Below are 13,316 nucleotides of genomic sequence, written 5' to 3' on the forward strand. Positions count from 1 at the left end.
TAGCTTTTACGAGGAAGCTTTGGGATTTTCAGACTCATTCCTTTTCCCTTCTTTTTTTCTATTTTACCCATGGAAGGGGGTGTTGGGCAGGAGAGGAGACAGCCCTAAGCTGAAGCAGTTTTTTCAGCTCAGTTTTTTCCCAGCCGGGGCACTCCACACGCCTGCGAGGAGGGAGCTGGGCAGGAAAACCAGCAGGAAAGGCAGAATGGAAGAAAGACCCCGGCTTCATTCCAGCCATGCCGGGAATGTTCCCGCTCCTGCTCCCACCAGGACCAAGTGCTCCAGTGCTGAGTGCTCCAGGGGCGAGGGCCCATGCTACCCCAGCATCTTCCCACCAGTTACGGTAAACGGGCCGAAATCTGTGCCATTTAGGTAGAGCAGCCCTGGTTTTGCAAAAGTTTTCCTGCTGATAGCTTTGGGTGAGCTGATTTTCTGCGGTAGGAGAAGGGTATGAACTCAACAGCGCTTAAGCAATGGGGAGAGTGAGATTTTTTAGCATCCTGGGGTTTTATACCTCTGGTGCTCTACGAGAAATGACCTTTCTGGGGAAGATTTTGCCGCCGGTAACTGTGGGAGCTCGACACCCTTCTTGAGCAAGCTGCTGGCTGCGTGTCCGGAGAGATGAGAGTTAATTTTAAAACATCCGGCATCCGTATCGGCAGGGAGGAAGGTTCCCTTGATTTCCTAAGCGCCAGCAAAACCTAAGCTTCTAAACCCTAATCCCTCTCTAAGCTGGAGCTGCCAGGCCAGGGCCAAGGACGGAGAAAAACCCCCGCTGCGTTAGCCAAACCGGCTGCGCGGCTCTCCGGTGCCACCGCAGCGGGATGGAGGTGAGCCCACCCTGGCACCAGGGGGGCCAAGCTCCCCCCGAACCCCCCAACTCTTGGGTCACCCTTTGCCCTGCCGTCCTCCCAGATCGCGCCGCGTTTCCGTCCGTCCTTCCCCAGCTCGGGCGCTTCGGAGCCAGCGAGTCCTGCGGGGCCATGGCGGCAGCCACCCCCATTGCTCCCAGTTCAGCGACGGGGTGCCGGCGGCGGGCAGAGGTGGCAGGTGAAGGGCAGGCAGGGTGCCCTGCCAGGCAGGAGGGGTGGCCCTGCCTGCGGGAGGGCTCAGGCCCAGCGTTGCCCGCATCAGCTCCGAAGGGCAGCCCGGGAACCATCCGCCAACCGAAAAATACATGGAAGTGCCTTTTTTTGCCGGGAGCAGCGCGGAGGTGCCCCCCGGGAAGCTCAGCGGACGGGAGGGTCACCCCCAAAGGGTCACCCCCAAAAAAGCCCGTTGCTGCTCAGGCCGCTCCCTCCGCGGGGCAGCGCGTCTCCCTGCGAGAGGGCATCCCCCCAAGGCACCAGCCGCGGAGCCGGGCAGGGCCGGGGCTCTCCGCGGTGCGCGCAGGCAGCGCGGGCCCCTGGTGGGGGGGGGGCGGGCAGCGGAGCTGCGCCGGGGCCGCGCAAGTCCCGCGGAGCTCCGCACGGCCGACGCGGGGAGGGGGGGGGGGGAGCAGCGCCCGCTCCCTCCGCGCCGCTCCGCGCCCGCGGGGCTGACGTCACCCTGCCCCTGCGCCGCCCGCGCTGATTGGCTGCGGGTGACGTCAACGCTGTCTTCCCCCCCCCCTTCTTTTTTCACACCCCCCCCGTTCCCGAGGCATGACCTCATCGCCGGCGCATTCCCGGCGGCGCGCGGAGCGGCGCGGAGCGGCGCGGAGCAGCGCGGAGCGGGCACACCCCCCCACACCCCCCCACACCACCCCCCCCCCCCCCGCGGCATGCGGGCCCTGCGGCACCGGCAGCGGCCGCGCCAGCGGACAGCCCGCGGAGCGGCGCGGCCGGCCGCGCCCGCCGCGCCGGGTCAGTGCATCCCCTATAGATGTCTATAAGTGCCGGGTCTGTGCGCCCCGCGTGGGGGGGGGGGGGGGGGGAGGACGGGGCGGGGGGGGGCGGTGCAGTGTGGCGCGTCCGCATGTGCGGAGCGGAGCCGGCATCGCGCCCAGCGCCGGTGGACAGTGCGAAAACATGTATCTATATGTGGCCGTGTATATATGTATATGTAGGTATAGGGCTTGGCGTTTTTAAAGGGGGGGGTGGAATTATTCTGGCGCAAGGAAAAATATGGGGGGGGGACGCTGGGGCTGGGCTGCGCCGCGGGGATTGGGGGGGGGGGGGGCTGGCGCTCCGCGGCCGCGCATGTCGGGGACGCTGCGCTTGTTTGAAGGTGGGGAGGGGGGGGGATTGAAAATCCCACCCTGCGTCCGCGCTGCGCGTGTGCCGGGCGGTGGTGGTGCAGGTGAGGGGGGGGGGAGGCTCCGGGGAATAACCCGCGGTCCGGGGGGCGGGTGGAGGGGGTTTTTCTCGGGGGGGGGGCTGAGGGCTGGAGGGTGAGGAACCGCTGTTACCGGCGCTGGGGTTTTTCTGATGATGAAAGAGGTTGGAGCGTCGCCCCGTGTCCTTGGCGTTTAAAACGAAGCCGGCATCTGTTCAGCAGCGGGGGGGTTCACGCAACACCTCGCTGCTGCTGCGGCTCCGAAGGCTGCAGTGAGTTCAACTGCCCCTTTCAAATAATCCCCTTCCACCCCCCCTAATGTGCATGGACCGATTGATCCCCCCCCCCCTTATTATTTAGTGCTAAATGTTGCTTTCCGTGCTGAGCGTTGGTTGTTTTTAAAGATCCTTGGTTATTTCCCTTATTGATAAATAAGTTCCTTCTCCTTCCTGCTCCCCCCCCTCCCTTTTCTCCTCCCCCAGAATTAAATTCCTGAGCAACAGCAAAAGCTGATGTCAGTGCTTCAGCTTGCATTGGGGGAGCTCTGTGCACAGGTCAGTAATTTGCGGTTTCGTTAGAAGGCAGGACGCGGTGCGGTGCTGTTCTGTTAAGGATATTTGGATTTTTCTGGGCAGGGATGCGTTTATCCTTCCTATTGCGGGAGTAAGCAACAGCTCCCTGGTGGGAGCTGGGCGCTGCGTAAGCATGTGTGGAAGAGATCGTCCCCGTCCCAAGCAGCTAGCGATGGCAAATGCATTGGGAATAGTTGCCAGAGGTTTCGGTCTCCCTCTAATTTGGGGTACAAAGGCAGACCCCCCCCACAGAAGCCAGTCGGGATGCCCAAGAAGTCCTGAGCAGGTAGCGCTGAGGATTGCGCCTGGCAGCCCAGGGGCCATGTTAACCTTGAAAGCAGCTTGCCCGTGGAGCGGTGTTTAACGTCCGCATGCATTGTCTCATCCCCCTTCGCTAAGGCGAAAGGCTGGGGGCACGGCTGCCTACGCGCCCAAACGCGGCTGCGGAGAGCTTTGTTTTCGGAAGGACTCGATGCACGGGAATTGGAGCTTACGGGTTTGGCCTTGCCTCCGTCAGACGGGGTTTGCTTGCGCTGTCGGAGGGCATCCGTGCCGGGAGGACTCCCTCTGCGGAAGAGGTTCGTTGGGGTTTGGGGTCTGGCTGGGGGTTCCTGCGCTTGCTTTGGTTTTGCTTGTACCGGTTCCCAAAACGAAATAAGCTGCAGCACCAAGAAAACCCTCCTGGCCATAGCTGGAGGTACTGGGGATTTTCAAATGCCTGCAAGGGCTTTGCAGGTGCCTTGTCCCCGATTTTGCCCGGCACAGCTCTGCCGGCAGAGCCTGCATGCGTAGGACTGTCCGAACGGCTGGGACCAGAGAGGACAGTTGGGTGCGTGAGCAGCAGATGGATGCCCAAACGCCTCTTTGCGATGGCGGTAGGTAGAAATTCCTGCTCTCAGCCCATCGGCCACACGCTTGAGCAGCATGAACCTGGGGCTGGAGGGTCTCCGATGGCAGCATCTCACACCAAAAGGCTTTTAACCCAACAGATTTGCCCCCCGTGGCTTTCAGTTGTCCCTGCCTTGACGCAAGGTAGGGAGTAGGGAAGGAAAATCTGGATGTAGCATTGCTGTTGAAAATCTAGCCTCGGCTACGCTTGGGAGAGCTGAGCGAGGTGGCCGGAGTCCTTAGGAGCGTTCGCTGGGGGCTCTGCATGGAGATTATTCTTGCAAATACTGCACCGTGTTTGTCTGCGGAGCGTGTTTTTGCTGGGTGCCAGGCGCCTTGCTGAGAAAGCCACTGAGGTGCCTGCCTTTGGAGAGCTTAAATGCTACTAAAATTAAATGCAACGCCACTATTACTACCAAAACACCCCCAAGGGCTGGGTAGGACTTCACAGTAGTGTCTGTCCTATACTGCCAAATGGGATCCTGGGAGGTGGGAGAATCCTGCAGCCACATCCCCCCAAAAAGACCTCCCCAAAGGCTGGAAAGCCGTTGTGGCTCTGGATTTCTGAAATGTCTTCTCTTGGCATGAATATGAGCGAGTCCTCACTCCATCCCTACCTCTTGCCTCTGCACCAGCTGCTTTAATCTACGTAAGAGATAGGGAGTGTGTTCTAGGTGCTTTTCCTCTTTGGATTTGCTTCGTTGCCTTTAAGCGAGGCTGTTCTTCGGGATCAGAGGTTAGTTTCTCCGGTGCGCCGCTCGGCTCCCAAAGCCTTGGGCGCAGGCAGGTGCAGAGCGTGTTAACGCTATCAGGGATGGAAGGAGGAAAAGGAGGTGCTCCAGTGTTTGGCAGCCTTGATTTATGGTGTGGACTCGTAGGGACGCCGCCGTCATACTGAAATAGCTCCAGCAAACTGAGTCTCGTAGGGAAGGTGGTGATAAAGAGAAGGAGCTTGCGGATGCGGACTCCTCTCTGCCTGGTAGGACAGCTGGGGGGTTGCACTAGGAGAGTTTATAGACCTTTTTGCCCTCCGCCGTGAGTTCAATGGCAGTGTTACGGGGGAGTTGGCTGCAGAAACACCCGGGTGCTCCCGGTCCTCCAAGCGCAGCCGCTGGGTCTCAGCCCGCTCTTTTTCATGCTGCTATGCAGAGAAACTCCTGCAGCCAGAGCGGCAATGCCGTCATCCTGTGGGGAAAGCTTCAACGCGCTCCTCTGCATCCTCATGCCCTCTGGGTTTTAAAACCTGTTTTTCAAGCTTTACATTTCTCCTCTGAAGATACACCTGTCCTGCCTGATGCCGAGTGGGAAGGAGGCACCTGACGTAATTATGGGTAGGTTTGGGGAAGGGAGGTGAGTGGCCTGGGAGCATTCATCAGATAAGAAGCTAAACGAGCTCTCCACTCAAGATTTTCTCAAGCTTGCTCAGGAGACCTGGGCGTACTTTGTGTGCAGGGTTATAACCCAGCCAGGGGAACGTGAGGGGGGTAAAAACTGACCGTGCCAAGATGCTCTGCACTAATGGTATCAGGGGCTGCCCCCAAAGCCAGGCAGAGCTTGTGGCGGGATTAGTGGCAGTGCAGGTCCCCGCGGGGACGGTGGGTGGTGTATTGCACCCTGGTGATGGCCTGGTGGCTTTGCCTGCCCCTCTGATGGAGGGGGAGACCATGGCATGTGGAGGTGTCACATCCCTATGGGAGATGCTCTGCCAAAAGCGGGCCAGCAGCTGAGACCATGGTGGGACATACCGAGCTCTGGCCGTGGCGGGCGCCTTGGTCACCCCTTCTCCTCTTCAGCATGAGTTCATGAAAGAAAAACGAGCTCTTCTCTCTTCCTCTTCCGAGAGCTGTTTGTAGACTGTCTACCCCAAGCCTTTGGGTCAATGCTGTCCAAGAGGCTCCTTTGGCTCTCAACCATCTCTGCTTCGAGCAAGGAGAGTAAGATTAAGGGAAAGCCATGTTGGGGGGCCGTGCCTGGCACAGAGCCCTGCCCAGCATGTGCTGCAGACTGCCGTGGCTCCTGTAGGATGGCTTCCTCCACCTTTCTTCTATTTGGCTCTTCCTCTGAGGTTTTCTAGACCCAGCTGGACAAGGTAATCTAGGCTGGTGTGCAGGGGGCTTCTTCCTGTGCTTTGTCCAGAGCTTCCGTGGGTTTTTTGCTGCTCTGGACCTCCAGTTTCCAAAAGTGTCAGGTAGTGCTTGTTTGCATGATGCCTTGAAAGGATCGGTATTTCAGAAGATAGGTGCGGTGGTAGCCCAGGCTGGGATCGGAGGAGAACCTGGAGATGCTCACTAGAAACTGGTCCAGTACATGGAGAGTCTCCTAGTACAAACAGGGAGCAATAACAGCACAGAAATGCAGGCACTGCGTTGCATGAAGGTGAAATAAGTGATGCCTTTTGCACTGACCTAAATTAAGAGCATCCCAGCAACCTATCTGAGGCTGAAGATCCTTCCTTGATTCCCTCTTTTCTTCCCACTCCTCTCACGCCTTTTTCCATGTGGTTTGCGGTGCATGGAAAGCCCTCACCATTCGTGTTTGCCCACCTCGATGTGTGCGTGCGTGACTTGTCTGCTTTCGTTGTACCTTTTTTAAACCAAGCCTTCGGGTCTCTTGGGGCAGAGATCTGGTGTTCTTCAGGAATTTCTCCAGAACCCTTCAGGGCGCTCTCGCAATTTGCAAAAGAGGTTCTCTGTGTAGCATTTCTGCATGCTGAGTTATGGGGAGCATAATTTCTGAGCCTACTGATGACTGGGAACAAGTAATTTGGTGACCAGAAGGACAAGACAACCTGTTCTGATGTTGATGTTAGCTCTCCTCTAAGGCAGCGAGGGGTTGGACCAGACGAGCTCCTGAGGTCCCTTCCAACCTAAATTATTCTATGACTATTCCATAAATACCCACCATCCTGCTTCTCCCAGGCTTTTGTAAAATACCTGTTATTAGGCAGTGATGGTGAGGGGACATGAAACGAGGTGGACCGCTGCTTTGATCCTGTATGGAGATTCCAATGACAGCATGACCCTGGCATCCTCCCCTCCACAGCACGCGTCCTCCAGCCCTGCTAATGATGCAGTGCGTCTTTCCGGTTCGTCTCTGCCTACCCGCGTTACTCATCCGGCACGTAGGTGCGCGGTGTGCCCACATCCATGGCTTTTCATCTCGCCTTTTTTCTTCTTTTTAATAGGGGATTTAGTTCTTTGAGGAGCGCTGCTGTCTAAAGCTAGCACATGGTAATTCAGCTGATGCAGCAGAAGCTCTGGTAGAAATTTCAGTCCGTTTATTAGGTGATTGCAGGGTTCTGTTCGTCAAGCAAGTCAAGCCCTTCCCACCTATTAAACCTGCGTCTGCTTAAATCGCACATCTCCCATTGAAATCCAGCCCCTCCTGGGTAACGCCAGGCAATCTTTGCTCCAAACAAAGAGGGTCCATCACTCTCTGGGGCGTGCTGTTGAAAAGAAGCAACCAAGAAGCATCTACAGCATCCGATTGTTTTTGCCTTGCCTCTAATGACTCTCATTTCCAAGCTTGCCATGGCAGCCTGGTCCTCCTTGAGCCGTAGCTTGAGTGGAGTTATTCATGCCATCTTCATCTGCCTTGGCCGGCAGCCCTGCGTGGGGAGCGGATGGGCGCAGCCTGAGCCTCGCTTGGCACTTGAGGCTGTTGAGTGGAGGGCTGGTGCGGAGAGGGTGCCAGCTCTGCTGACTTGGGAGCTAGCCTGTGAAAAACCACGTTAACCGCTTTGTTGCTGTCGGTGGACCTTGCAGAGATGTCTCCGGTGGCTTTGCTAGCTCGGTGGGGCTGAGACCCAGAAGCCAAGCGAACCTGGAGCTCTCCTTTACACCTTACCCACTGCTGACCGCAGGTTCAGCTCTTCTGGTGGGAAGTCAGAAGGACACGGCAGGGCGGGAAGGTGACCCAGAGGGATGAGCCTCCAGCCGAAACTGAGCCGGGGCTGTCTGAATTGTTCTGCGGGGTGGCGAAGGGACAAAATGCCTCCCGCGCACCGAGCAAAGTTGACTGCTGCAAAAAACCCGAATGCAATTCTCTGACTGGGCAGAATGTCCCCAGACACATCCTTTTGTAAAGCACTTGCATTGTACCATTAAAAATAGATCGGCGCGTTCTCCGCTTGCTTGCTGAATGCTGATGCCTGTAATTCTGTGTCATCCTCGCAATCCCTTCTGCTTTGAGCTTGGCTGCCTCTTTGTCTGGCACCTGAGCAAGGTTCATTCAGCAGTAACTGATATAAAGATAAGTGTGAGCTCTGTTGGAGTCTAGCAGGACGGGCAGGAAGGTGAGGACGACCGAACGGATCTTACTTAGCTGGGGGGTCAACCAGCAGCCCTAAAGGGGCAAGGCTTGCTGTGATCACCCATCCTCTCCTGTGTTGCGTGATGCAGAAGCAGGGATGAGCGAGACCTGCTGGTGTGGAAACGAGTTGGAGGACATTGAAGCTCTGTGTGGGTGTCATGATGTATCTCTGGGGTTTTTTTGAAACTGGGGTTAAAAAAATATATGTATCGTGCTTCAGTGTCTGCCTGGAGTTGGTGAGGGGAATATAGCTGCTTGTTTCCCCCAGGGAATGAGTTCATCTCATTTGCCACCCACAATAGCAATGATGATGCGGGTTAAGAGACAAGGTCCGTGTTACAAAAGGGTGCAATACCCAGCTCTCAGTGAAGAGGCTAGGCTGTAGGGCTTCGTACACGAAGAGCTATGCCATCTGACCAGCAAGCCGTGGCTCAGCGTGGTCAACGGGCACGTGCTTGTCCGGGGTGGTGGGGCTGGAGGAAGACCTGCAAAACCCTTTGTTAGACCCCTGTGTCACCCCAGATTAACCGAACAAAACCACCTGGTAATGAATCACAGCCCCCAAGGGAAAAGGAGAGAGTGGGGCAGGAAAGTCACCTTGTGTGTTTTTTCTAGATAAAGGTAACCTCTCGAAACCCAGAGCTGGTGCCTCCTCCTGGCTGTGATCAGAGGTGGAGCCTGAGCTGACGAGTGCTAATTCATCCCAAGCCTGTGAGCAATTTAGCTATTGGGTGCATATAGGAAACTTAGCAAGCCTTGAAGGAGGTCAGAAAAGCCTTGCAAAGCCTATGTTACTGCCCTGGGGGATGTCGCATCCCGCAGAAAACCAGCGTAGCCCCTTGCATTTGAGTTGAATTCTGGGTCTCCTAAGGAGGGCCAGAGTTTCAGCAGGCGTGGGGTGGCGTAACCGTGGACATTGGCCTCTTCTGGCTGCAGGCCTGTGCTGGGATCTGCGCCTGCACCTCAGCTTGCACCCGTTATTGTCAGAAACTGCCTAAAACCTGCCAGGAGGCAGTGACTTCGTTGTTCTTCAGTGAGGCCAGGGGTCCTATTTGTCATTTAAATCTGGGGGACTAATGCCACTGCGCTGGGCAGGTGCCAGCGGACTGCCCCTGTGTTTGCTCGGCGCTTGCTTCACCAGCCTTGGCCTCACCCGTGACCGTCCCCGGCGCTCTGCTGAGATGAACAAACTTCATGTCGCTTGGGATTGTCCTGAAGAAGTGAAATGCTGACGTATTTATCTGCAGCCTTGAAGAACCGCAGCTTAATCCTGTGCTTTCTTTCACTTAGCACGTCGGTGGTGTGGGAAAATAGTACGCAGGTCCTGGAGACCCTTTCTCCGGGAGACTGCAAATGCACCCAGCAGGTATTTATGGTGTCTGGTGTCCTAGGACAAGAGAGCCGGACCAGCCCTGCAGAAGTATCTAACTGCATACCTTTCTGGGCTGCCTCTGTCTGCCCTTGCTGCAAAAAGGTGAACAAGCTACTGGAGATCCCCGAGATAAGGCTGCTGGGCTCATGGGGTCATGCAGCAGATGATGGGGATATCGGGCAGTGGGCAGCAAGGGCCCCTGAAGCATCAGGAGGACTAGATTTCCCTTCTCCGGTGTGACACGTCCTCTGTGATGCGTGCCAAGCTGCTCAGAGCAGAAGGTGCTTTCAGCTCTGAGATGAGAGCCTGGCCAGCTCACAGCTTGGCAGGGTGAGGATGGAAATGGGATAGCTTTGGTATTAGAAAGCAGGGTGCTTGGGAGCGCCATCCTCAGCGTGGGCAAAGGCAGCAATTAAATGGCTGGCTGGTCATGGATAACCTTTGGTCTTGGCTTTAAAATGAAAGCTTGGGTTTATTCTAAAGGGGAAAACCATATAAATCATGTTAAAAGCACAAGTCTAAGAGGAGAAGATACTGGCCTTGTCATCTAGACTCGGGGTAAATTCCCTTCCCTCCTGTCCCTGTTGGCTTTTCCTGACCGGATCTCCACTGATGACCATGGCTGCAGTCAGAAATTTTTGTGGGATTGCGTTTGCAGTCGTAGCCCATCCAAAGCTGCCGGCACAACATCAGGTGGTGGGAGGGGATGAGGGACCCCTTTGCTTGGCTCAGCTGCAACCAGAAGAGCCGGTCTGCCTTGCGGGGTGAGGGGTGCATGGGAAAGACTCCCTTGCAGCTGGGTACAACTTGTCCCCCTTCCTTTCATCCCCGTGTTCCTCTCTGCGGCTCGAGCATGAGCAGCCCCTGAGCTGCCCCATGCCGCCAGCCATGTACCCGAGGCTGACCACCCCATGCCAGCGCTGCCACGTGCCTCCACGCCGTATCCCTCGTCCGGTGTGAACGCACCGCCTGGCACTTTGCTGAAGGACATCCTGATCCTTAAGCCACGTCCTCCGGTGGAAAACACCTTCTGGGCTGAGGGCTGCAGGTGCAGAGGGGAAATGGGAGGTGCAGGGACGCGAGTGGGTGCTGTTCAAGCGCGTGCAGCTCCTTGCAGGACTCCCCACCACGCTGCTTCCAGCCTACGGGAATTGAAGGAAGACTGTAGCATAGAAAGAGGAGGGGGAAAAAAAAAACAAACCCAAAAAATCATGAGATCAGCAAGCAGTTGGGCCTGAAACCCTGGCAAAGGTGCAGTGGCTGCCTCCCAGCGATATGCAGTGGGAAGAAGGTGAGGCTGCCCCTTCCCGGAGCCTTCCCTGCATGGAGGGGGTGCGCAGGGGCTCTAGTCTCGGGGCAGGGGGGATACCTGTGGTGTGTAGGGAGCCGAGATGGGGATGCGAGATCAGCATGGATGAGGCTGGCGGGGGGAGTCCTCTGCCTGCCCTGGGAAAACCCCCTGTGGGTCTCGGGGGGTTAGAGCAGGGCAGCGGACCGCGTTGCCATCTCCCCTACATCTTCTTACTGCTGGGGCTCGGGAGATGTCGTTCCTCCCCGTCCCTGAGATTCACCAGGGAAGGGTGGACAAGCAGACTTTGCATCTGGGTTAGTGGATGTGATTAGTGGTGTTTCCCAGCCTCGTTTTAAGGAGCAAAAGAAAAAAAAAACCACTCTGTTTTTCCATCATCAAGCAGAGAAATCTTTTGTGCTGCCTTTTAAAGGGACCTTGAGTAGCTGCTAAGAAATCATCAGCGGTTACATCACCTCCAAAGCGGCTACTGCAGGCACCTGACAGCTTTGTCCCACTGCCACCCTGGGGGGTCATTAGTGCTCCAGATTCCTCACCCTTGGAGAAAGCCTGCATCTCTCGCTGGGAGGGGGAAGCCGCTACGCAGTTTATGATGCTGTGAGTGGCAGAAGAGGATCAGTAGATGGGCTGAGGTTCACAGCAGAAGGGATAGAGCACGGGGACACATCCTGGACTTTCCTAACCCCATCCCATTTGCTAAGCTGGGTTCATCAACCCATGCAGGACCCGAGCATCTTTCCGGGTGTGAGCCGAAGGCGCTGCAGTAGCATCGCCTCCGGCCGGAGACGCAGCCGTTGCCTGGCAGCTGCGGGTTTCCAGGGAAACCAGAGGTGCTAACTTGTTAATGAGCCCCGCGTCCCTGATTGCTGCTGCAAAATAATAATAATTAGTAATAGGCCCGTGATTTAGGAATCCCTCAAACAGCGTGAGCCTGTCGAGGGGAGTTCGCTAAGTGCCGAAGCACTTGAAAGAAATGAGGGGATGGGGAGGAAAAAAAGGGTGGAGGCCTTGGCAAAAGTGCCACATTTTACATCTTGATAAGTGTCTGGAGAGCTGTGGGCCGGTGGGGTCCTGCCAGTGTCCCAGCGATAAGCCTGGGACTGGTGGCAAGGCTGACCTGGATGGACGGAGGAGCCCTGGCCAGGCAGCGTCTCGCTGCGGTCTCAGAGAACACGGATATTTCCCCAGGTGGGCTGCAGGGGGAAAAGCCAGATCACTGAGCTCAGTGCTGCTGGGTCCTTGGTGGAGATGGCAGTTCTTCGGGAACGGCTGCTTTCGTGGGTTATTGGGGACAAATGAGCCGGCATTTCTTTGTGTTGCTGTTATCCCTTGGTAAACTCAAGGTGGAGATGCCACCAGAAGAGCATGCTCCTGGGATGGGCATGACAGGGAGCGTGCTGTAGATCCAGTCTCACTTATGTGATGGAAATGTGTTCATGGGGTCAGAGCTGCTTCCCACAGCAAAGCTGACCTGCCCGAGGCAGCGAGGAGAGCATCTCCTCAACTGCACCGTGTGTGGAGGGTAGAGCTCTCCAGGACACGGCTACTAGCTTGGCACAAAGAGTGGACGTGCCGGTTAGTGAGGTTTATGGTTGCTACAGAGACATGCTGGCCTTCCAGTTGATGTCTCCAACACAAGAGAAACCAGATATGCGCCCTTCCCATATCGCATCTCTCAGCTGGGGGTCTTGTGCAAGAGGAGAAATTAAGGGAAGTGGCCTCCACTTCGGTGACCTGTGTTGGGCCAGCACAGGGATGAGTTCCTGTGGTCCGTTGTGCCACACAGATAGACTCAGGCTGGGGTGTGTTTCGGGTTTTCTTGCTCCCTTGCCTGGCTTGACCAGAAGAGGGTCACAGCCAGCTTGAACACTTGCCCTTAGCCCAGCTTGCGGCGCGCATTACTGTCACACTCGTCACTCGTGTGGCCAGTACCCCTCACCTGACACGCACGTCTGTGGAGGTGACGCCAGGGACAGAGTCCCGATGAGCAGGCGGTTGTCCCAGCCTGTGTGCTAAGCCCTGCCTGTCTTTCTGTCCCTCGGCTGCAGTGTGGCCTCTCCTGCTTGGCTGTCCCCATTCAGCTAAGCCATGTGCCCATCTCCTCATTACAGGCACTCCAGGGAGAGGTGGGATTAAAGGATTATGGTAATGTTCTTCAGGAACACTCAAGAAGATTAAGATGGCTTTAATAAACTGATAAGAGAGGGACACAGCTATGTTTCTGAAACCCTAATTTAGGTTCCAGGTTAACCTTTTCCCCTGGTCTCCTGTCGCCATGGTGAGAAGATCTCTTACTTCAGCAGTGCTCCATGGCTATGCCTGTTCCTTCAATTTTCCTTTTGACCCATCTGAGTAGAAGCAGAAAGACATCTTCTTTCCTTCTCTGGTAGCCTTCCCAGGTAGGGAGGCATTAGAGCTCATTCTGCTCAGAGATCATCTCACACACAGCCTGGAGGTACTGTGAAGGTCTCGTAGCTTCTGCTGGTACCTGACGTGCTTGTTAGCTGGGAATGAACCCACCACCCCTCAGTCTGGCTTCAAAATGTCCTCTGGTTGCTGGCAGAGAAGTGGCTCCTCTGCCTTTGACCTGGCTGGACATACTCTTTGA

Source organism: Gavia stellata, chromosome 17 (genome assembly GCF_030936135.1).
Source record: "Gavia stellata isolate bGavSte3 chromosome 17, bGavSte3.hap2, whole genome shotgun sequence".
Classification (NCBI taxonomy): domain Eukaryota; kingdom Metazoa; phylum Chordata; class Aves; order Gaviiformes; family Gaviidae; genus Gavia; species Gavia stellata.